The following is a 22,820-nucleotide window of genomic DNA, read 5'->3' as shown; positions in this document are numbered from 1 at the left end:
TTAGGAGTCTTGGGGGTACCCCTAATTATGGTCCCCGACAACTACACTAGAACTCTCTTGGTCAAACTACTCATCGACAACCCCTCTTTATAGTACGGCTAAAACAGAATAAAAAGACCTAACTAAATCACGAGTGTCCACAACTCATTGACACTCAGACTATGTAGTCCTTCACATTTTGTTTCGTCGTTTTAGCCGCCGCTTCGAGTTCTTATCTCCGGGATTGTTTTCACCGTTGTAGTACTTCTACCTTTAATGCGACCTAACTTACCATTTGTCTCTGCAAAACACACGTTAGTCACATATAACATTACATTGTCATTAATCACTAAAACCAACCAGGGGCCTAGATGCTTTCACACTCCACATACAATAATCTTCACCATCAAAATATGGTGGTTTGCCTAAGGGTACGGAAAGTAAGTGAGCGCGTTTTGGAATGCGAGGATAGCGAAGAGGCATCTTACTATACTTCTTACGCTCTTAGTGCTTCAAAGATGTGGACTCGGCGCCGGAGGTGGAAGGTGAGGAAGAATCAGTCTCGTAGTAGACCACCTTCTTCATCTTCTTTTTCTTCTTGTCACCCTTCCTATGTGACTTGATGGAGCCGGCAGATTCCTCATTGTGCTCCTTTTGCTTGTCGCCGGCCTTCTTCGGTGGAGTCCTTTCGTGGGCCAAAAACCCACGAAAATAAGCCTAAACCGACGAAAATAGAATATTTTCGTCGGCAGGCCGACGAAAATAGCCGCCGAAAATAAATTCGACGAAATTAGGCAACTATTTTCGTCGGTCCCGACGAAAAATAGCTATTTTCGTCGGCTTTCCCAAGGCCGACGAAAATAGTGAGTGGACCAACTATTTTCGTCGGCCCGATGGTGGCCGACGAAAATAAGTTCCCAGGTTATTTTCGTCGGCCAACACTGAGACCGACGAAAATAGCCTGGGAACTTATTTTCGTCGGCCAGACCGAGGCCGACGAAAATTGATGTTTCCCCCCCAAAAACAGATTTTTCTGCACCTATTAATAATTCACAGCAAAATAAACATTATCACAATTAACATATACACATTCACAAGCAAAATACATAATTAACAAAACACATTCACATAATTCACAAAACACATTCCATAGTCCATTCAAATAAGTCCAGTCCAGAGTCCATAAATAGTCCATAAGTCCATAAACAGTCCATAGTACACACTCACTACTCACTCCTCACTCCGGCGGGCTGTGGGAGTTTTGGCCACTCCCTCCTCCGCCACCAGGAAGGTGGCCACTCCCTCCAGCACCATGGACGAGGAAGTCTTGGACGTTGACACCACCCTCCGATCCATGAGCATGTGACACTGAACCCTGCAATTCATCAATCATTCAAATAAGGCTGTATACATATACATTGTTGTGTTTGGTCAATATTTGCGTAAAACTAAACATGGAACATCACCTGTGATCCATGGTGAGGAGGAGGTTGTGCATGCATCCACGGGTACTGTTGTGGTGGCCACCCCAGAGGTGGTGGCACCCACCCCGTCGGTGGCGGTGCCATCCACGCTTGATATGGCTGAGAGCCCGCCGGTGGCTGGGAGACCGGTGGCACCCATCCCGGGACTGGCTGCGATCCTTGGGGTGGTGGAGGCGTCCAAGTGCCTGGAGGTGCCTGCGTCCACCCAACACCGGTCCACTGTGGCTGCGACGCTGGAGCTTGTCCTGGCCACTGTCCCCATCCTTGTGCCTGCGAGCCATTTTTGATAATAAAGAAAAAGTTGCTATGGAATTGAAGTGTTCAGAAAGTGTTACCTGGGGAGGGCGAAAAGCGGGCAAGTTCATATCAGGGCCGAGTCGAGTAGTCATTTCCTGCAAATGGATGCAACGTTAGAATCACAACATTATACTTTGAATTCAATGACGACACGTGATGAGATAGACAAATTACCTGAAAATAAGAAGCCATATATTGCGTCAGCTGTCCAACCTGCTCCTGCGCTGCTCGAGCCTGCTCCTGTGCTGCTCGAGCCTGCTCCTGTGCTGCCCGAGTCTCCTCCTCCAGCTGAGCCTCTCGAGCAGACCTGGAGGAGCGAGAACTCCCTCCCGAAGAGGATGCCTTCCCTTGACCTATTGTCCTGTTATATTCCACAACGCCGGTGCCAAAGGCAAACCTGCATGATACACATAGTTGAGCCATTAAGTGGACACATTCTTGTTAATGAAATCGTCGAATCAAACACAAACACCTCACCTGCCATGCTTTCTACCCCCACCACTATGGTACAACGCCGAGGCATCTAAGTCTGAATGCATCCAGTCGAAATCAGGCCCATGGCGTTGAGTCATTTCCTCCCCATATGCATTCTGCAAAGAAAGTTAAAGTTGGAGTTAGACACAAAACATGCAATTTAATTCGTAAATACAAACTTGTTTACCATTTTCTCCCTTGCCGCCTCGCTGCATAGCTCATCAGGGTTCGTCGGATCAGGGCCACGGTGACCACGGACGTAAACCTCCATAAAACTTGGAGCAACTCCACTTTCAGCTTCCTGCATGAAAAAGAAGAGTTAAACCATATAATTTTCATAGATGTAACATACAAGTTTGATTTATATACTGACCATGCGGCGTGCGGTACCAAGGTGTCCATCGGCGCCGTACCTATGCCCCGGTCCTTCAGTGCCACGGTTGACACGGTGCTTGTTGGACTCTGCAATCCACTCAGGCGACGCCCATCTCTTAGCCAACCACCTCCATGCTTCCATGTCCTTGGACAGCCAATCCACAACGCTCTCCAGGTACTGCTCCTCTGTGAGGTAGATCTCATTGGCCCCTAATGCTTTGCTCATTTTCTGACCCTTTATCTTCTTGTAGTAGTAGTTGACGGCCGCGATGCGAGCATTGTACATGGCATCCTTGATTATCTTATCAGCGCACTTCCGAAAGTGCCTCTTCACACGTGTCCACTGAGCCTGATCCTCCTCGATGTCATCCGGCAATTGGAACCTCCCCTACATATCAATGGAGAAGTTAAGTTAAAGTAAGATTAGGTGAAGCAATAATTCAATGAATTGCTTATATACGAAAGTAAACTCACCCAGAACTCGTCCCACACAGCCACCTGACAAGTCCTTCGTTTTTTTCCGAACTTCCCCCTCCGCTACTGCTTTCCCCTGACTCCCCTGGCTCGACATAGTCCTTTAGACCCCAGTCAGCCCACTGCATAGCCGCGAACCTCTCGCCATTGAGCTCCACCATGCCAGGGTAGTAGAAGCGACAGAGGCTACCCAACACCGCGTTCACCTTAGGACGTCTGCCTGTACCGTCCCAAGTCAAGTCTTCCCATGACCTACAAAAATTAATAAAACAAGTAAACTAGTGCAATCACGTTCACATTAAAAAATTAACAAAACAGAAATAAGCCCCACCATTCTCCATGCGGCCGGATGAGCCTCCTCTCGGCAGGTCTCGGACCAAGCGCATTGCTCTTCTTATACCTAAGTATACAAGTAAATTCAATATGATGAAATGATTAGAAACTAATATCAATTAAAGTAATATGCATAATAATACCTGAAGGACGTAGAACCATCTGACGCGTCGCCCGCGCTGCCTGCCCCCATTGGGTCAACCTCCTCATCCTGCTCACCCTCGTCATCCTGCTCACCCTCCTCACCCTGCACATGAGCATCCTGCTGAGGAGTCTCCTGCTCACCCTCCTCACCCTGCACTTCGTCTAGACAGTCGAGAAGTTGTTGCTGCCTCTGTCGGCTCTGTGAGGTGCCCTGAAAAAGCCCACTGCCCGAGCTGTCCTCGCTGGCCGCGCTGCCCCCACTCCTCCTCGATCTCCTATGCTTGAACATGTTCAACTGTAGATAAATTAATGTCAAACCACAGTATATGAAACAAATAATATGAAAATTAATAATGTGGAAATTGGAATACATAGCTAAAAGAAACATACTAATCAAAAGTCATCCGCATCCGATGATGCTTCTTCGGCTCGTTGTTTATTCATACGCTCTTGATTTCGTTGGATCCTTACTGATCTTCTAACGACGACAGGTCGTTTGCGCTTTGACCTAGGTTCTTCAATTAAGTCGCTTGAATTGCAACAGAGATTTTCAAGTCCTTCTCCATTGGTCACATGGAATCGGTGAGCCATGTCTTGATTCGACGCCGCTTCTGGTTGAAAAACAGCATCATCGTTGTCCCTGATTATACTCACGTAGTCAGCACTCTCTGGAGCGACGACTTGTGGGTTGACTTTGATTGCAACCCACCAAGCCCTAAGGCTTGGGTGAGGATATGGCAGGTAGTACACCTGTTTTGCCTGATTTGCAAGGACAACATCGCTCATACTGCTCGGAATCCTAGAGCTATGCTTCACCTCGACATTACCATACTTGTCGACACGAGTCCCACTATGAGCATCAAACCAGTCGCACTCGAAAAACACGACTTTAAGTTCTTTGGGGCCATCGAAAATCAACTCTACAATGTTTTGAAGAACACCGTAATAGTCCACTACTTTGTCATCGTCAACATATGAACTTGCCAACACACCACTATTGGTGGTGGCTGCCAATGGTCGACTCTTCTCCAATTTCGCGGTTCGGAAGCGATATCCATTTACATCATAGCGAGTATAGTTTCGGACGGACACAGAGGTATGTGCCATTTGCTGCAAGTCCGGGTGCACAGAGTTTTTGGAAACCTATACAAGTAATTAGTATATGCATTATATCTTCCAAGTCCAAAATTCAAAGATTAAGTATGGACAATGAGAGAATGACAATTACTAACATAATTACGAAACCACTGCACGAAGTTTGGTCCACCTTTCAACCCATCACGTCGAAGATTTTCTAATTGGATGGCCGTAGGTTTACTAGTAGATTTCCAACATTCTTCATCAAACATGCTGGACATATTACAAACATGGAGATTACACACTATAGAAATTATGAGATGAGAAAATGGACGTAATTATGAGGAAAACTTACTCGAACGCCTCCTGTGTGCTGTCAATATTGCTATACATATATAGCATTAGCGTGTTCAAATCTGATGCTTCAATGTGACGTACACTCCCTTTTCCAACTGCTTTACCCGGATTCGCAAAAATTTGAAGGGTGCTTTGGGGTGATTCATTATCGACATGAAGTCGCACTGAAGGCGCAAACACATTGTTGGCTCGAGCGAAATACCTGGTTGAGAATTGAGATATCTCCTTAAGGGCAAAAGCCTCCGCAATACACCCTTCGACTCTAGCCTTGTTCCGAACAGACGCCCTGAGCTTTTTCAACGCCCTTTCTATAGGATACATCCACCTGAATTGCACTGGTCCGCCTACCAAAGCTTCCCAAGGCAAATGCACAATTAGATGTTGCATCACATTGAAGAATCCTGGCGGGAAAACCTTTTCAAATTTACAAATAAGAATTGGAATTTCTTTCTCAAATTTCTGCATCAACCTCTTCGATACCGTCTTTGCGCATACTTCCCTATAGAAGTAACTCAACTCTGCAAATATGCTCCAAAGCTCATCCTTAAAATAGCCTCGAAACATCACGGGCATCAGCCTCTCCATAATAATATGGTAGTCATGGCTTTTCAAACCGATCAATTTACCGGTCTTCAGATTGACTGCCCGTTTCAGATTTGCCGCATACCGATCTGGAAATTTCAGATTCTTCAACCACTTAAATATTTCTTTCCTTTCATCCGGCTTGAGGCAGTAATCAGCTCGCGGCCTACTTTCATGCCCTTTATCGCTTACTTTCAACTCGAGCATCGGCCTCTTACAAATTTCAGCCATGTCTTTTCTTGCCTTCATATTATCTTTCGTTTTATCAGTCACATCGAAACATGTGCTTATGATGCTTTCAGCAACGTTACGCTCTTGGTGCATCAAGTCTATGTTGTGCGGCATGATCAAGGCTTTTGCATACGGAAGCTCCCATATTGATGAAATATGGGTCCAGTTATGGTCCTCCCCGTAGCCTTGGAACCTATCATTTTCTCCTTGCTTCAGACAAGCATGCCATGCCATTATCTGCGGTGCAGTTTGCCTCTTTGGTGGCCCATTTCTGATTTTGGCTCCACCTCTGAATGCAGTAAGCGAATTCCTAAAATCATGCTTGAATGGAGTCCAACGTCGATGAGCATCAAAGAATGACACTTTCCCACCATGCTTCAATCTGAATGCATCCGTATCATTCATACATATGGGACAGCACAACCGACCATGGACGCACCATCCAGACCAATCTCCATACGCCAGCAGATCATGCACTGACCACAAATAAGCAGCGCGCATGGTAAACTCCTTTTCAGTATGGCTGTCATAAGCCTTCACACCTCTCCACAACTGTTTCAGCTCTTCGATTAAAGGGCGAACAAACATATTCAGCTTTGGCCCTGGATGCTCGGGGCCTGGGATGACTAGTGCAAGGAACATGAACTCTTCTTTATTGACCAACTCAGGAGGAAGATTATATGGCACAATGAAGACAGGCCAACACGAGTAAGGGCTTGCACTGGTATTGAAAGGTGTGAATCCGTCCGTCGATAGACCAAGCCGTACACTCCTAGGGTCGTTTGCAAATTCGGGATCAAACTCGTCAAATGCCTTCCACGCATCACCGTCCGACGGATGGACCATTATGTCTGGATCAGTGACGAGACGTACACCATTCTTTGGCCACGTCATATGCAGAGCTATTTCCTTGTTGAGGAACAGCCTTGAAAGCCGAGGAATGATAGGCAACCGACGAAGTTGCTTAGCTGCGACCTTCGTAACTACCAATTCACCCTCATCATTTGTCACCTCGACATATCTAGAAGCTTCACAATGCTTACAACGGTCAAGCTTGTCATCATCCTCAAAGAATAGCATGCAACTATTGGGACACACGTCGATCTTCTCATATGTCATCCCAAGACCAGCCAACATCTTCTTTGCGAAGTACATATTCTTTGGCAACTTATGATTCTCCGGGAGAACCTCGCCCATAAGTTGGACGATGTCGTTGTAAGCACTGTTTGAAATGTTGTGCTTCGACTTTATCGCCATTAGTCTTGTGAGAGTCCCAAGAACTGACATCTGAGTGTGCTCGTGCAGTCTCTCTTCTCCCGCGGCGAGTAGCCGGAAGAATTCTTGAGCATCGCGTGGAAGCTGCCCCGGCTCCTCAGCGTTCATTTCAACCTCCCTACCAAGATCATGCAACATATCGTCCATCCTATCATGATCGTCATCAAGCTCCACCTCCGCGTCAACGTGTCTAATAGACTCTCCATGCCGGTACCATACAAGGTAGTTCGGCATAAACCCACTTTTGCAAAGGTGTTTCTCCATTTCTTCCTTCTTCTGAGGCCACTTGTTCTCGCAGCGATTGCAAGGACACTTCACTAGACGACCAGTTGCATCTTTGAAAGCGTGCTCAAGAAAAGCCTTTGTTACACCCATCCATTCATTTGAATGTGCCCCATCCTTTCTCCACCCGTCATACATCACCCTTCGATCACCGTCCATTTTAAAGGCTAAACAAAAGTCAAAGAACATCAACGATCGTCCGTGGCTTAATTAGGTGAACTCCCTATTAGGTAAAGGCCCTAAACCCACCCAAGAGTGTAGGCTGATGCTTGTGATTTATGACGTGTAGCCTACGATTGTCGCTAAATTTCGGCAGCATAACCCCGCTGCTCTCCAAGCACACGCCTGAACATGGTGTGTTGGAGAACAACTGAGTTACACAACCGAAATTCCGCGTAAATCGTAAGACACATATCACAAATCACAAGCATCGGCCTACACTCTCAGGCTGTCCAAAATACGTGGACAATTCCGGAGCGGCAAACCTCACAAGCCAATGTGACGTTCGCCGTTCCCGAACGGGTGACGCATACGGTTCGCTACGGTTAACGATTAAAACTAAACTCTAAACATTAAAACATAACTCGGAGACAAAATATGAATTTGAATTAAAGCAATAAACAGTTAAACTAATCACAACACGACAAGATGACTAATATAAATTAATGACCTCGGAGCCTCGGCAATTATACTTGCCTGATGGCGCAAATGCGGGCGAGTCGAGGCGGGCGACGACGCAGCTGGGAGACCTTCGCGACGGAGCGGGCGGGCGTGTGGGCGGCGGCACGGCGCAGGGAGGCCGTCGCGATGCGGTGCAGCGCGCCTCGGGCGGGACGACGGCGCGGCGAGGGACGGGCGGGGTGCCTCGGACGACGGGCGTGCGGGCAGCGGCGTGGGGCTCGGCGGGGCGGGCGTGGGGCTCGGCAGGCGTGCACGGGCGAGGGGCGCAGCGTGTAGGGGTAGGGGCACGGCGTGCAGGGGCGGGCGTGGGCCTCGGCGGCGTGCAGGGGCGCGGTGAGCGTGGGCTCGGTGGCGCGGGCTCCCTTAGCGCGCGGGGCGGCGGCGTGGCACCGGCGGCGCGGGGACCGGCGGCGCGGGCACCGGCGGGCGGGCGCGGGCACCGGCGGGCGGGGTGGCACCGGCGGCGCGGGCACCGGCGGGCTCCCTTAGCGCGCGGGGCGGCGGCGTGGCGCGTCGGCGCGGGCACCGGCGGGCGGCGGGCGGTGGCGCGGCGAGGGGAGGGCGAGCGTGGGGCGGCGGCGTTGGGTGAAACGAGTGACGCGCGATTGAAACGAGCGGGGCCGAGGACGACGATGTTGGGCCTCTATTTTCGTCGGCCTCACTAGGCCGACGAAAATAGAGTACGGTTAATGATGTATTTTCGTCGGTTTGGCCATGGCCCACGAAAATAAGCGTTATTTTCGTCGGCCTAGTGACCGACGAAAATACGTTTTTGTATTTTCGTCGGCAGGTCGATGGGCCCACGAAAATACGCATTATTTTCGTCGGCCTAGGGACCGACGAAAATAATGTCAGTATTTTCGTGGGCCGGCCGACGAAAATATCTCGGCCCATGAAAATTTAGGCGTTTCCTGTAGTCGGCTGCCTTTGCCCGAGGCTAGGCTTAGGTGAGGCGAGATCGTGTCCCTTGAGTGGACTGAGCCTTGACCTTAATCGCGCCCATCAGGCCTTTGCAGCTTTGTGCTGATGGGGGTTACTAGCTGAGATTAGGAGTCTTGGGGGTACCCCTAATTATGGTCCCCGACAACTACACTAGAACTCTCTTGGTCAAACTACTCATCGACAACCCCTCTTTATAGTACGGCTAAAACAGAATAAAAAGACCTAACTAAATCACGAGTGTCCACAACTCATTGACACTCAGACTATGTAGTCCTTCACTTTTTGTTTCGTCGTTTTAGCCGCCGCTTCGAGTTCTTATCTCCGGGATTGTTTTCACCGTTGTAGTACTTCTACCTTTAATGCGACCTAACTTACCATTTGTCTCTGCAAAACACACGTTAGTCACATATAACATTACATTGTCATTAATCACTAAAACCAACCAGGGGCCTAGATGCTTTCACACTCCACATACAATAATCTTCACCATCAAAATATGGTGGTTTGCCTAAGGGTACGGAAAGTAAGTGAGCGCGTTTTGGAATGCGAGGATAGCGAAGAGGCATCTTACTATACTTCTTACGCTCTTAGTGCTTCAAAGATGTGGACTCGGCGCCGGAGGTGGAAGGTGAGGAAGAATCAGTCTCGTAGTAGACCACCTTCTTCATCTTCTTTTTCTTCTTGTCACCCTTCCTATGTGACTTGATGGAGCCAGCAGATTCCTCATTGTGCTCCTTTTGCTTGTCGCCGGCCTTCTTCGGTGGAGTCCTTTCTTCGTTCTTCTTTCTCGAAGATCCGGGCTTTTCCCCGGTCACCATCTCCCTTTTGACGTGTTCTCCCGACATCACTTCGAGTTATTAAACTCTAATGAAGCACCGATCTTTGATACCAATTGAAAGTCGCCTAGAGGAGGTGAATAGGCAAAACCTGAAAATTATAAACTTTGAACACGCACTTCACCCATGGTTAGGGTTAGAAATAAATAATAGTGAATTCGGAGTGCGGAAGATAGTTCTTCTTGCTATGAGTTGCTCAATCAATGCAGATAACTTCGGGAGCAAACTCAAACCAATGTGAGCAAGAGAACTTTTAGTGAGAGCGAAGAGGGAAGAAACAAGTCGAATAGTGGAGATCAACACAAATGGACACGACGATTTGTTTCCCGAGATTTGGTTCCAAAGAACCTACTCCCCGTTGAGGAGGCCACAAAGGGCGGGTCTATTTCAACCCTTTCCCTCTCTCAATCGATCACTTAGAACAGTTGAGTGCTTCTTCTTAATCACACAAGTCACTAAGACCCCGTAAGGATCACCGCACAATTAGGTGTCTCTTGCTTGCTTTACAAAACACTTGAGAAGCTTAGAATGAGAAGAAGAAAGCAACCAAGCAACAAAATAAACACAAGTCACCCTCTCTCAAGTCACTAAACACTTTTGATTACTTGACTTGATTTTGGAACTTGGAGAGGATTGAAGGCTTTGATTGTGTCTTTGGAGTGTATTCTTTGCTTTTGTATTGAATGAAGAGTGTGGGATGCTTGGATGGCTTGAATGGTGGTGGTTGGGGGTATTTATAGCCCCAACCACTATTCTAGTCGTTGGCTGACTACTCTGTCGATGGGCACACCGGACAGTCCGGTGGTGCACTGGACACTCCACTGTTCACTATCCGGTGAGTGTCATGTCAGCCAACCGTTGGGGGTTTGGAGCAGTTGACCATTAAAGTCATCTGTCCTTTTGCTGCACCGGACAGTCCGGTACAACCTGTCATTGCATATTGTTGTCACACCCGGTTTTAGAAGGCAAACCGAATGCGAACCATGTACGTGCCAGGATCAGTTATTCACGTACACAGCAGTTACATAACATGGACATCATCACACAGTGCTCAAAATAGTATTAATAAGGGAAATAGTCGATTACATCATACGTCTGAGACGTCCATATAGTCCTTACAATAAATCAAAGTGCGGAAAAGAAACGTAGATAACCGCGGCCTTCACAGGCAGCCGACTGGGGGTTGCCGCTAACCCACACCTAGAACTCGTCGTAGTCTTGGAACTCCTGGAAGTCTCCTTCCACAGCTTCATCTTCTCCTGAGCAGTGGTTGCAATGCTGACAACCTGGGGGGGGGGGGGGTTTGGTGTGTAGAGCAAGGGTGAGTACACATCAACATACTCAGCAAGCATCCTGTTTGGCTGTAGTGGACTAGCTTTATGTGGGGATAAGTCAAGCAGTTGCTTTTAGTTGGTCAGATTATTACTTACTAGTAGAAAGCCAAGTTTTAGCATTAACCCAAGTTATTAACCCGATGTACCCTTTCCAAACGGAAAGAATACCACTTACCAATACCATAATCATAACCAGAACCATCAATCTCATTGCCACCTGTACCAAAATATCTCTGATCAAGTATCACTAATCTCTGGAGCTCCCTTGGCCGCTCATAACCGTGAGCACGGCTGATATATCAGTTTCATAACACTCTGCAGAGGTTGTGCACTTTACCCACAAGCCGTGATTCCCTCTCTGGCCCGGGCTTGCAAGACCCTTATTCACTCCCGAGGTGAATGGCCAGGGATTCACTACGAAGCCTTTACAAAGATTCCCCGGGGCTGTAGCCACCCGTTAGGTTTCCTAAATGCACCGCACTCCTCCCCAAGGGGCGAACCCAAACTTGGCAGAGCGAGCCGCATACACCGAGCCCCATTGACGGCACGACGGCTAAGTGAACTACATCCCGGATCCTCTAATTATTCAGCTAAGGGCACCCCATTCCACCCTCATGGTTGCACTGTTTTCCCGGGCGGTCATCCATAGAACAGGTCCTTACGGAGAGGCACTCGAGAAACCGCTCGAGTCCCCTTGAAAACCACAAGTATAATCATAAAGAAGAACGGGAAAACAGCGTATCATAGATAATCTCATCATGTTCATTGATTATAGTTGAGCAATAGCATAAAGCTAAACAGTAATAATCCAACCCAAATAGGTAAACAAGGACATGGATAACAAAAGCTAGTCAATCCTTAGGCATAAGTGTGTAAAGCGGGAGGTGAATTAAATAATGAATAGGACATAGATAGGTCAAAGGACACTTGCCTCCACCAACCGACTGCTGCTCAGGGGCTTCTCCTGCGAATTCCTCGGGCTCTTCGACCGGATCGTTCTCTATGCGAGCGCAAACATACATACATCCATCCACATATTTAATACAAAAGAACAGTACACCATACAAGATAACAAATAAAGTGAATATGCACCAAGTATGACATTCGATAACGCATTTGTTATGGTTAGAAAGAAACGGGAAAGGTCTCGCAGGGGGTTAAATCTTATGCACTAATGACACAATTGGTTTTTTAACAAAATAATTCTGTTATATATATTTATATATACTAATGGAAACCTAATCACTTTTAGTTGATCAACATTGCACAGGGTAAACAATTAACTACGTGAATCAATAGCATAACGGAATTTTAAATTAAACTTCCTATTTTCCCATAGCATGAACAGTGATTAGCCTACTTAAAATACAGTAATTATGATCACAGAAAGTAAATAAAATAAAAATAAAAAAAATAAAAAAAACAGAGGGGGGGGGGGGCGGTTGAACCGGCCCTAGGGGCGGTTGAACCGGCCCTAGGCGGGGCGCGCAGGGGCGGCCGAGCCGGGGCGGCTGAGCCGGCGGCGGGCGGCCGGGCTAGAGAGGGCGGGCGGCGCAGGGGGCGGCCGAGCCGGCCGAGCAGGGGGGCGGGGCGGCCGAGCTGCTGGGCGCGCAGGGGCGCGGGGCAGGGCGCGGGGCGGCCGAGCGGCCGAGCCGGCGGGGTGAGGCGGGCGGCCGAACCGGCCATGGGGCCGAGCGGCGAGGGGAAGGGGAGGGAGGAGAGGGGGAGGGAGGAGAGGGGGAGGGGGAGGGGGCTCACCGGCGGGGATCGACGGCGAGGGGCGGCCGGCGGCAGGGGGCGGCGCGGCGGCCTAGGGTAGGGGGCAGGGGCGGCGGCGGCTTAGGGTAGGGGGCAGGGGCGGCGGCGGCTTAGGGTGAGGGAGAGAAAATGAGAGAAAATGAGAGGGAGGGAGAAAGAATTGGGGAAAAAGGGGAGGTGGGGGGGCGGCATGGGCCAATTGGGCCCAAGGGGGGGGCGCCAGGGGCGGCTGGGCCGGCCGGGGTCGGCCCACGACGCGGGAGAGAGAGAAAAAGAGGAGAGAGAAAGAGAGAGAGAAAAGAGAAAGAAAAGATCTTCTCCTCATTTTCGAAATCCGATCTTTCTACATGAATGCATTTGCACTTTCAAAGCAATCGAAAGAAATGCAAGGTTCGGCATGGTGCATCAAACAACATAAAGTATTTAGGGTTTTCTTACACGGGAAATCCAAACCGAATCCCGCTAGAACTTTGGAAAAGGTCAAGGTTTAGCGAGGGGAAAAAGAAAAGGGAAAGGTAACGCCCGAATTTTGGCGAGTAAAGAAAAGAAAAAATTCAACTGCAAAATTCGGGGCGTTACAAACCTATCCCCCTTAAAAGAATCTCGCCCTCGAGATTCAGGGCTGGCTAGCAAAGAGCTCCGGGTACTTGGCCATCAGATCATCTTCACGCTCCCAGGTTGCTTCTTCCTCAGAGTGGTGACTCCATCTGACTTTGCACATTCTGACGGTCTTCCTTCGGGTGACTCTATCTGCAACCTCAAGGATCTGAGCTGGCTTCTCAATATAGGTCAAGTCCTCCTGGACTTCAAGACCTTCCACTGGCAACTGCTCTTCTGGCACACGCAAACACTTCTTCAATTGAGACACATGAAAGACATCATGCACAGCAGACAAATTCTCTGGCAGGCTGAGCTGATAAGCCACTTCTCCACGCTTTGAGAGAATTTGATACGGACCAATGTAGCGGGGTGCCAGCTTGCCTTTGACTCCGAATCTTCTGACTCCTCTGATCGGTGACACTTTCAGATAGACAAAGTCTCCGACTTCGAAACTCAGCTCTCTTCTTCTTGTGTCTGCATAGCTTCGCTGCCTCGATTGCGCTATCTTCAGATTCTCTCGAACCATCTTGATGTTCTCTTCGGCTTCGAGCAAAATATCTGGCCCAAACACCTGCTTCTCTCCAGGCTGATCCCATTGCAACGGAGTTCTGCAACTCCTTCCATACAGCGCTTGAAACGGTGACATCTTCAAACTGGCCTGGTAACTGTTGTTATAGGAAAACTCTGCATAAGGCAATCGCTTGTCCCATCCGGACTGATCTTGCAACGCACAGGCTCTCAACATATCTTCAAGAATTTGATTGGTTCTTTCAGTCTGACCATCTGTCTGCGGGTGATAAGCTGAACTGAAATTCAGATGCGTGCCCAAGGCTTCATGCAACTGCTGCCAGAAATGAGAGGTGAACTGCGTTCCTCTGTCTGACACTATCTTCTTTGGCACACCATGAAGACAAACGATCCGAGACATATACAATTCTGCCAATACTGCACTGTTGTAGTTGGTCTTGACAGGTATGAAGTGGGCTGACTTGGTCAAGCGGTCCACTACTACCCAAATGGAATCGTAGCCGGCTCGAGTGCGAGGCAATCCGACTATGAAATCCATACCAATTTCATCCCATTTCCACTGAGGGATCTGCAACGGTTGCAACAATCCAGCTGGTCTCTGGTGTTCTGCCTTAATTCTTCGACAACTATCGCACATAGCCACATGCTCTGCGATTTCTCTTTTCATTCCGTACCACCAGAATTTCTTCTTCAGATCCTGATACATCTTCTCACTGCCAGGGTGAATCGAATAAGCTGTCTCATGAGCTTCCTTAAGAATCAACTCCCGAATAGACTGGACATTGGGAACACACAAGCGGTCTTTGAACCATACCACACCTTCTGCATCTTCTCGAAAGTCTTTGCCTCTGCCATCTAGAATCAATCGCCGAATCTCACTGATCTTCTCATCATTTTTCTGCGCTTCTTTGATTTCGCGCTCCAAGGTAGGTTCCAATTCAACTGTGACTCCTCGCGAATTGTTCAGAAACCCGAGACTCAACCTGTCAAACTCTTTGGCCAACTCATAAGGCATCGGACGAGCGACCATCAGATTGACTTGACTCTTTCTGCTCAAAGCATCTGCCACTACGTTCGCTTTTCCTGGATGGTAATGAATCTCCAACTCATAGTCTTTGATCAATTCTAACCATCTTCGTTGCCTCATGTTCAATTCTGACTGAGTGAATATGTACTTCAGACTCTTGTGGTCTGTGTAAACATCGCATTTCTGTCCATACAGATAGTGCCTCCATGTCTTCAGTGCGTGAACCACTGCTGCCAACTCTAGATCATGGATTGGGTAGTTCTTCTCATGAACCTTCAGCTGTCGGGACGAGTAAGCCACAACTCTTCCCTCTTGCATCAACACACATCCCAAACCTGTGTAACGAGCATCGCAATACACCGAGAAGGGCTTGTGCACGTCAGGCAAGACTAGGACAGGCGCTGTTGTCAACTTCTCCTTCAGCGCTTCAAAGGCCTCTTGGCATTTCTGGGTCCACTTGAACTCAACCTTGTTGCCTAGCAACGCTGTCATTGGCTTCGCAATCTTCGAAAACCCTTCAATGAATCGCCGATAATATCCGGCCATTCCAATGAAGCTCTATAGCAAATTCAACTTTCCGCTCTGGTGGCATACCCGGTAAATCCTTTGGAAACACATCTGGGAATTCAGACACAACCTTGATACTCTCAATTGGATCTGCTTCACTGCTATCGACAGCCATCTGATAACAACTTCCCTTCTTCGGCTCAGGTGGGACTAACTCGGTCACCACTTCCTTTCCTAGTGGGGACACCAACTTGATTGTCCTTTTATCACAACTGATAACTGCCTGATACTTATCTAGCCAATTCATCCCTAGGATGACATCTATTCCCTGAGTACCCATTACTATAAGGTTGGCGGGAAACGCTATCCCCCTTATTTCCACACTTATATTCAAACAAATGCTATCAGCTCGAATTCTACCACCGGCTGAGTCAATTTGAATGGGGGTTAACATGGTAGTAATTGGAAGATTATGTGCTTCTACCCATGATGCAGTAATGAAAGAATGCGTTGCTCCAGTATCAAATAACACTTCTGCAATATGGGAGTCGACTGGGAACATACCTACTATCATGCCGGGGGTCTCCTGAACTGCTTCAGCTTCCAAATGGTTCAGCCTTCCATGATTATAGCGCGGCTGAGAGCGATTGCCTGCTCCAGGCTGAGGCACATTCTGCTTCGCTGGGGCATTGGGGCCTGACTGCTGCTGGGCTGCCTTCTTCGGACATTGCATCACCCAATGGCCCTGCTCTCCACAGTGGAAACATGCCCTGTTTCCAACCTGAGCTGGTGCTGCCTGACTGTTCTGCTGGTTTGCTGGGGCAGGAAGACGGGGTGCTTGCTGATTCTGCCTTTGAAACTGACCTCCTGACTGGTTGCTCTGACGGTTCTGGTACTGATGCTGAGGATACTGCCTTTGGAACTGCTGATACTGCTGACGCTGCTGATGCTGCTGAGGTGGACGCTGGTTCTGCCTGAACTGCTGAGGTTGATTGCCTGAGAAACGAGGACGACTGCTGCTTCCAGGCTGGGGTCCACTGATCTTGCGCTTACGATCTTCCATCTCCTTGCGCTTTCTCTCTGTCATGATCGCTCTATCAATCAGGTGCTGGAATGTCGGGAAGGTGTGATTCATCAGCTGATACTGCAGAGGGTCAACCAAGCCTCTCAGAAAACGGTATTGTCGCTTGGCGTCGGTGTTGACATCTTCAGGAGCATAGCGAGACAATTGCAGAAACTTGTCCCGGTACTCACTGACAGACGATGACCCTTGCTTAAGGGCCAGGAACTCCTCCTTCTTCACTGTCATCAGACCTGCAGGCACATGGTACTGACGAAAGCTACCTCTGAACTCTTCCCAGGTGATGGTGTCGGGGTTGGCATGGGTGGCGAGGTAAGACTCCCACCATGACTGGGCTGCTCCTCTCAACAGACGGGGACCATACAGAACTTTCTCCCTGTCATCGCACTGAGCGGTATGCAACTCCCGCTCCACAGTGCGCAGCCAATCTTCAGCATCCATGGGGTCAGAAGAATGAGCGAACGTTGGTGGATGACCTCTCATGAATTCAGCACGCTTATCTCTAGGCATCTGAGGCATCTGAGGCTGGGGTGGAGCCTGCTGCTGCTGCTGCTGCTGAATGGCGGCCAGAGTCTGACCGATGGCTTGAACTGCCTGAGTTTGCATCAGAAACATCTGCTCAATCGACATCGGGGGCGGGGGCGGCAGCTGCTGCTGCTAGGGCGCCTCATCTTGCTGACCGGCTTGCTCCTGCTGAGCACGCCTTCCTCCTCTGCGCCTGTTCTCTGACATCTGCAGAATGCGACCACACATCAGAACTGATCTGGCAAATCTTGCAGCATAAGAAAAGAGAATAGAATTCTTCAACAGCACTGAACAGATGAGCATCTTCACTGATCTCCAACACAGACCACACAGCTTCTCAGATAAAGAGGAAAGTAGAATAAAGGTTTTCCCAACTATATAACTAACTTTATTGACATAATATGTAAACCAAAATGCAGGGGATACCCACACTCTGGTGACAATCATTACAAAGATCCAAACCAAACATAGTTCATCATGACAAACATAGATGCACAGGATATAGCAAACTACCCTGTCTAACTAAGACTAACTAAGACCGAGACCAACGCTAAGACTGAAGCTTCCATGTATATATTTCGTATTAATTACAAGGTCCAACTCTAACGATTTATGGCTCTAGAGTTATCTTGGTCTTGCAGGCGGGATTGCCATAAGACTGGTGTCCACGCTGAGGTGAGCGGTACGGGTGCTGAGTCCCGACGGGAGCGGGGGAACCACCATCCAAATAACGACGTTCCGCGCGCTCAGCCCGCAGCAGGGCGATCTCAGCACGAGCCCTACTCAGCTCGTCTAATGCATGGTCCAGCTCCGTGTTTAGCACGGCGGCTAGGTTGACTGTGCTGCTCAACCTAGGATTGCCCTCACCGACAGGTGAGACAATCACGCCTCCTGTGCTGCCAGATGAACGGCGGGGGTAATACTTCAGGTCAAGACCATCAGCTGCCCCACCGAAAACCGAGCAGTAGTGCGAAAGCGCACGCCGTGCAGCATCTTGCATGGCTGCCTCAGCTGAGTCCCGCTCAGAGATAGAATAGTGCTCTGAGCAGGCCTCTGCACCCTGGAGACTGTTCTCCGGGCAGCGCACCAAGCAAGTTGCCTCCCAGCGATCCGGGTAGACCCCGCGACTATGCTGGTAGACCACACAGCGATACTCGACGGACCAAGTATGCCGGTCAAATGCCCGACGTAGCAGGGTGTCGAGCGCATCGTGGAAGTGACACCCGCGAGCGGCGTCGCGAGTGATGGGTCGAGCAACCCATCCTTCCGGCTCAAGGTTAGCAGAGAAGTCGGTGTCGTGGCTCGAGCTGTCGTCGCCATCTCCGTCGTCTGGGTCTCCTCCAGCAGCTACTCCAGAAGCTGGGGCGCCCAGTGGTGGTGCAGGGGGCGGCTCCAGAGGAAGCACAGGGGAGCAGCTCCTCACAGACTCTATCTCCTGGTGGAGCGAGAAGGAAGAGCTCTGCTGCTCCTGTCGTCGACGTTCCTGCTCCTCACGCAGGCGGTGGTGTAGTCTCTCCAAGTGGCTGGACTGTCCGGCCACGGGACGGCGAAGTGGACGCTCAGCAAGGCGGGAGGGTAAGAAGGGGATGACTGACTTTCGTGCAGTGTGTCTAAGTCGAGCCATCTACAAAAGACATCGCAAGCAAAAGGGTGAGAACAGAATTAATATGACCAGCAAGTAATGAATCATAAATAAATGAAGGATCAGAATAAAACATAATTTTCAGCAAGGTATAATATGTAGTAGAACATAGGTTTGGTCAGTATGACCAACTTTTGAAGGGATATCAAAGTCAAGGCAGAGACAGAGGTCTATAGTCCTTAGAACGACCATTCTACTCTAGGTTAGCGGTCCTACAGTCAGCACGGCTTTGATACCACTTATGTCACACCCGGTTTTAGAAGGCAAACCGAATGCGAACCATGTACGTGCCAGGATCAGTTATTCACGTACACAGCAGTTACATAACATGGACATCATCACACAGTGCTCAAAATAGTATTAATAAGGGAAATAGTCGATTACATCATACGTCTGAGACGTCCATATAGTCCTTACAATAAATCAAAGTGCGGAAAAGAAACGTAGATAACCGCGGCCTTCACAGGCAGCCGACTGGGGGTTGCCGCTAACCCACACCTAGAACTCGTCGTAGTCTTGGAACTCCTGGAAGTCTCCTTCCACAGCTTCATCTTCTCCTGAGCAGTGGTTGCAATGCTGACAACCTGGGGGGGGGGGGTTTGGTGTGTAGAGCAAGGGTGAGTACACATCAACATACTCAGCAAGCATCCTGTTTGGCTGTAGTGGACTAGCTTTATGTGGGGATAAGTCAAGCAGTTGCTTTTAGTTGGTCAGATTATTACTTACTAGTAGAAAGCCAAGTTTTAGCATTAACCCAAGTTATTAACCCGATGTACCCTTTCCAAACGGAAAGAATACCACTTACCAATACCATAATCATAACCAGAACCATCAATCTCATTGCCACCTGTACCAAAATATCTCTGATCAAGTATCACTAATCTCTGGAGCTCCCTTGGCCGCTCATAACCGTGAGCACGGCTGATATATCAGTTTCATAACACTCTGCAGAGGTTGTGCACTTTACCCACAAGTCGTGATTCCCTCTCTGGCCCGGGCTTGCAAGACCCTTATTCACTCCCGAGGTGAATGGCCAGGGATTCACTACGAAGCCTTTACAAAGATTCCCCGGGGCTGTAGCCACCCGTTAGGTTTCCTAAATGCACCGCACTCCTCCCCAAGGGGCGAACCCAAACTTGGCAGAGCGAGCCGCATACACCGAGCCCCATTGACGGCACGACGGCTAAGTGAACTACATCCCGGATCCTCTAATTATTCAGCTAAGGGCACCCCATTCCACCCTCATGGTTGCACTGTTTTCCCGGGCGGTCATCCATAGAACAGGTCCTTACGGAGAGGCACTCGAGAAACCGCTCGAGTCCCCTTGAAAACCACAAGTATAATCATAAAGAAGAACGGGAAAACAGCGTATCATAGATAATCTCATCATGTTCATTGATTATAGTTGAGCAATAGCATAAAGCTAAACAGTAATAATCCAACCCAAATAGGTAAACAAGGACATGGATAACAAAAGCTAGTCAATCCTTAGGCATAAGTGTGTAAAGCGGGAGGTGAATTAAATAATGAATAGGACATAGATAGGTCAAAGGACACTTGCCTCCACCAACCGACTGCTGCTCAGGGGCTTCTCCTGCGAATTCCTCGGGCTCTTCGACCGGATCGTTCTCTATGCGAGCGCAAACATACATACATCCATCCACATATTTAATACAAAAGAACAGTACACCATACAAGATAACAAATAAAGTGAATATGCACCAAGTATGACATTCGATAACGCATTTGTTATGGTTAGAAAGAAACGGGAAAGGTCTCACAGGGGGTTAAATCTTATGCACTAATGACACAATTGGTTTTTTAACAAAATAATTCTGTTATATATATTTATATATACTAATGGAAACCTAATCACTTTTAGTTGATCAACATTGCACAGGGTAAACAATTAACTACGTGAATCAATAGCATAACGGAATTTTAAATTAAACTTCCTATTTTCCCATAGCATGAACAGTGATTAGCCTACTTAAAATACAGTAATTATGATCACAGAAAGTAAATAAAATAAAAATAAAAAAAAATAAAAAAAAACAGAGGGGGGGGGGGCGGTTGAACCGGCCCTAGGGGCGGTTGAACCGGCCCTAGGCGGGGCGCGCAGGGGCGGCCGAGCCGGGGCGGCTGAGCCGGCGGCGGGCGGCCGGGCTGGCGAGGGCGGGCGGCGCAGGGGGCGGCCGAGCCGGCCGAGCAGGGGGGCGGGGCGGCCGAGCCGCTGGGCGCGCAGGGGCGCGGGGCAGGGCGCGGGGCGGCCGAGCGGCCGAGCCGGCGGGGTGAGGCGGGCGGCCGAACCGGCCATGGGGCCGAGCGGCGAGGGGAAGGGGAGGGAGGAGAGGGGGAGGGAGGAGAGGGGGAGGGGGAGGGGGCTCACCGGCGGGGATCGACGGCGAGGGGCGGCCGGCGGCAGGGGGCGGCGCGGCGGCCTAGGGTAGGGGGCAGGGGCGGCGGCGGCTTAGGGTAGGGGGCAGGGGCGGCGGCGGCTTAGGGTGAGGGAGAGAAAATGAGAGAAAATGAGAGGGAGGGAGAAAGAATTGGGGAAAAAGGGGAGGTGGGGGGGGCGGCATGGGCCAATTGGGCCCAAGGGGGGGGGCGCCAGGGGCGGCTGGGCCGGCCGGGGTCGGCCCACGGCGCGGGAGAGAGAGAAAAAGAGGAGAGAGAAAGAGAGAGAGAAAAGAGAAAGAAAAGATCTTCTCCTCATTTTCGAAATCCGATCTTTCTACATGAATGCATTTGCACTTTCAAAGCAATCGAAAGAAATGCAAGGTTCGGCATGGTGCATCAAACAACATAAAGTATTTAGGGTTTTCTTACACGGGAAATCCAAACCGAATCCCGCTAGAACTTTGGAAAAGGTCAAGGTTTAGCGAGGGGAAAAAGAAAAGGGAAAGGTAACGCCCGAATTTTGGCGAGTAAAGAAAAGAAAAAATTCAACTGCAAAATTCGGGGCGTTACAATTGTCTTCTGACTTCTATATTGCAGACTGTGCCGCAGTCAGCGCAGTCGACCGTTGGGCGAAGATGATTGTTGCTCCGTTGTCTTACCGGACAGTCCGGTGGCACATCAGACAGTCCAGTGAATTTTAGTGGACCAGCGCTTAGTTTTCTCGAGAGCAGCCACTTCGCGGAGTGCTCTAGCCAGGGCACCAGACACTGTCCGATGCGCCATTGGCTGCATCAAGCTGTTTGCTCCAAACTTTGTAGAGTTGTCCCGCAGTCATTTTCTTTGTATGTGTATATGAACTTTATGCACCTGAAAAAATGCTAATTAGACAAACTAGTTAGTCCACATGGTTTGTGATGGATGTCAAACACCAAAATCGATTATAGGAAATGTTGAGGCCACTTCGCTTTCAAGGACTCAAGTGCACAACAAAACAGTAGGTAGGGGAACTATAGCGTCTTGTTGTGCGTGTCCCATCCATGTATAGAACGAGGGTATTTCCATATTTATAGGTGATTGGGGACGGTAGGTAGAGCTAAATACCATTATGCCCACCGTTCACCTGCTACATTCCTGGAATATTCCCCACAACAGGGTCATTACAGCATAGCAAAACCTACTAGCTTAAATACACCAAAAACCCTACCCCTCATGGGGGATTACATGTGGACCCATACCGTAGTTGGGAGATCTGGCCCCACTGAGAACGCTTGAGGCCTTCATCCGAACGTTGCACCCTTCGCCGTCGTGGTGACTGCCGGGGTGCCTTCGTTAGGATCTTGACTCTTCTAGCTGAGGGGGCCTTCGTTGCTCATAGTGCAGAGTGTCAAGTCCCCTCTTCTTGCGTGGCTCTTCGCGCGGTCGCATTCGACGGGTGCAACTGAGGTCTCCGTCGTTGACAGCAAGCAAAGTCTTCTACCGCTGTGATCCATGCGCTCAGACACGATCAACTTCAGTTGAGTAAGTTCGATCGAGGCCAGGTTCGACCTTCGCTCCAATAGCTGTGTAAGGGCATCAACACATAGTGTGCTAAATTA

The sequence above is a fragment of the Zea mays genome, chromosome 4, assembly GCF_902167145.1.
Source record: "Zea mays cultivar B73 chromosome 4, Zm-B73-REFERENCE-NAM-5.0, whole genome shotgun sequence".
NCBI lineage: Eukaryota > Viridiplantae > Streptophyta > Magnoliopsida > Poales > Poaceae > Zea > Zea mays.
This window is presented reverse-complemented; position numbering follows the sequence as displayed.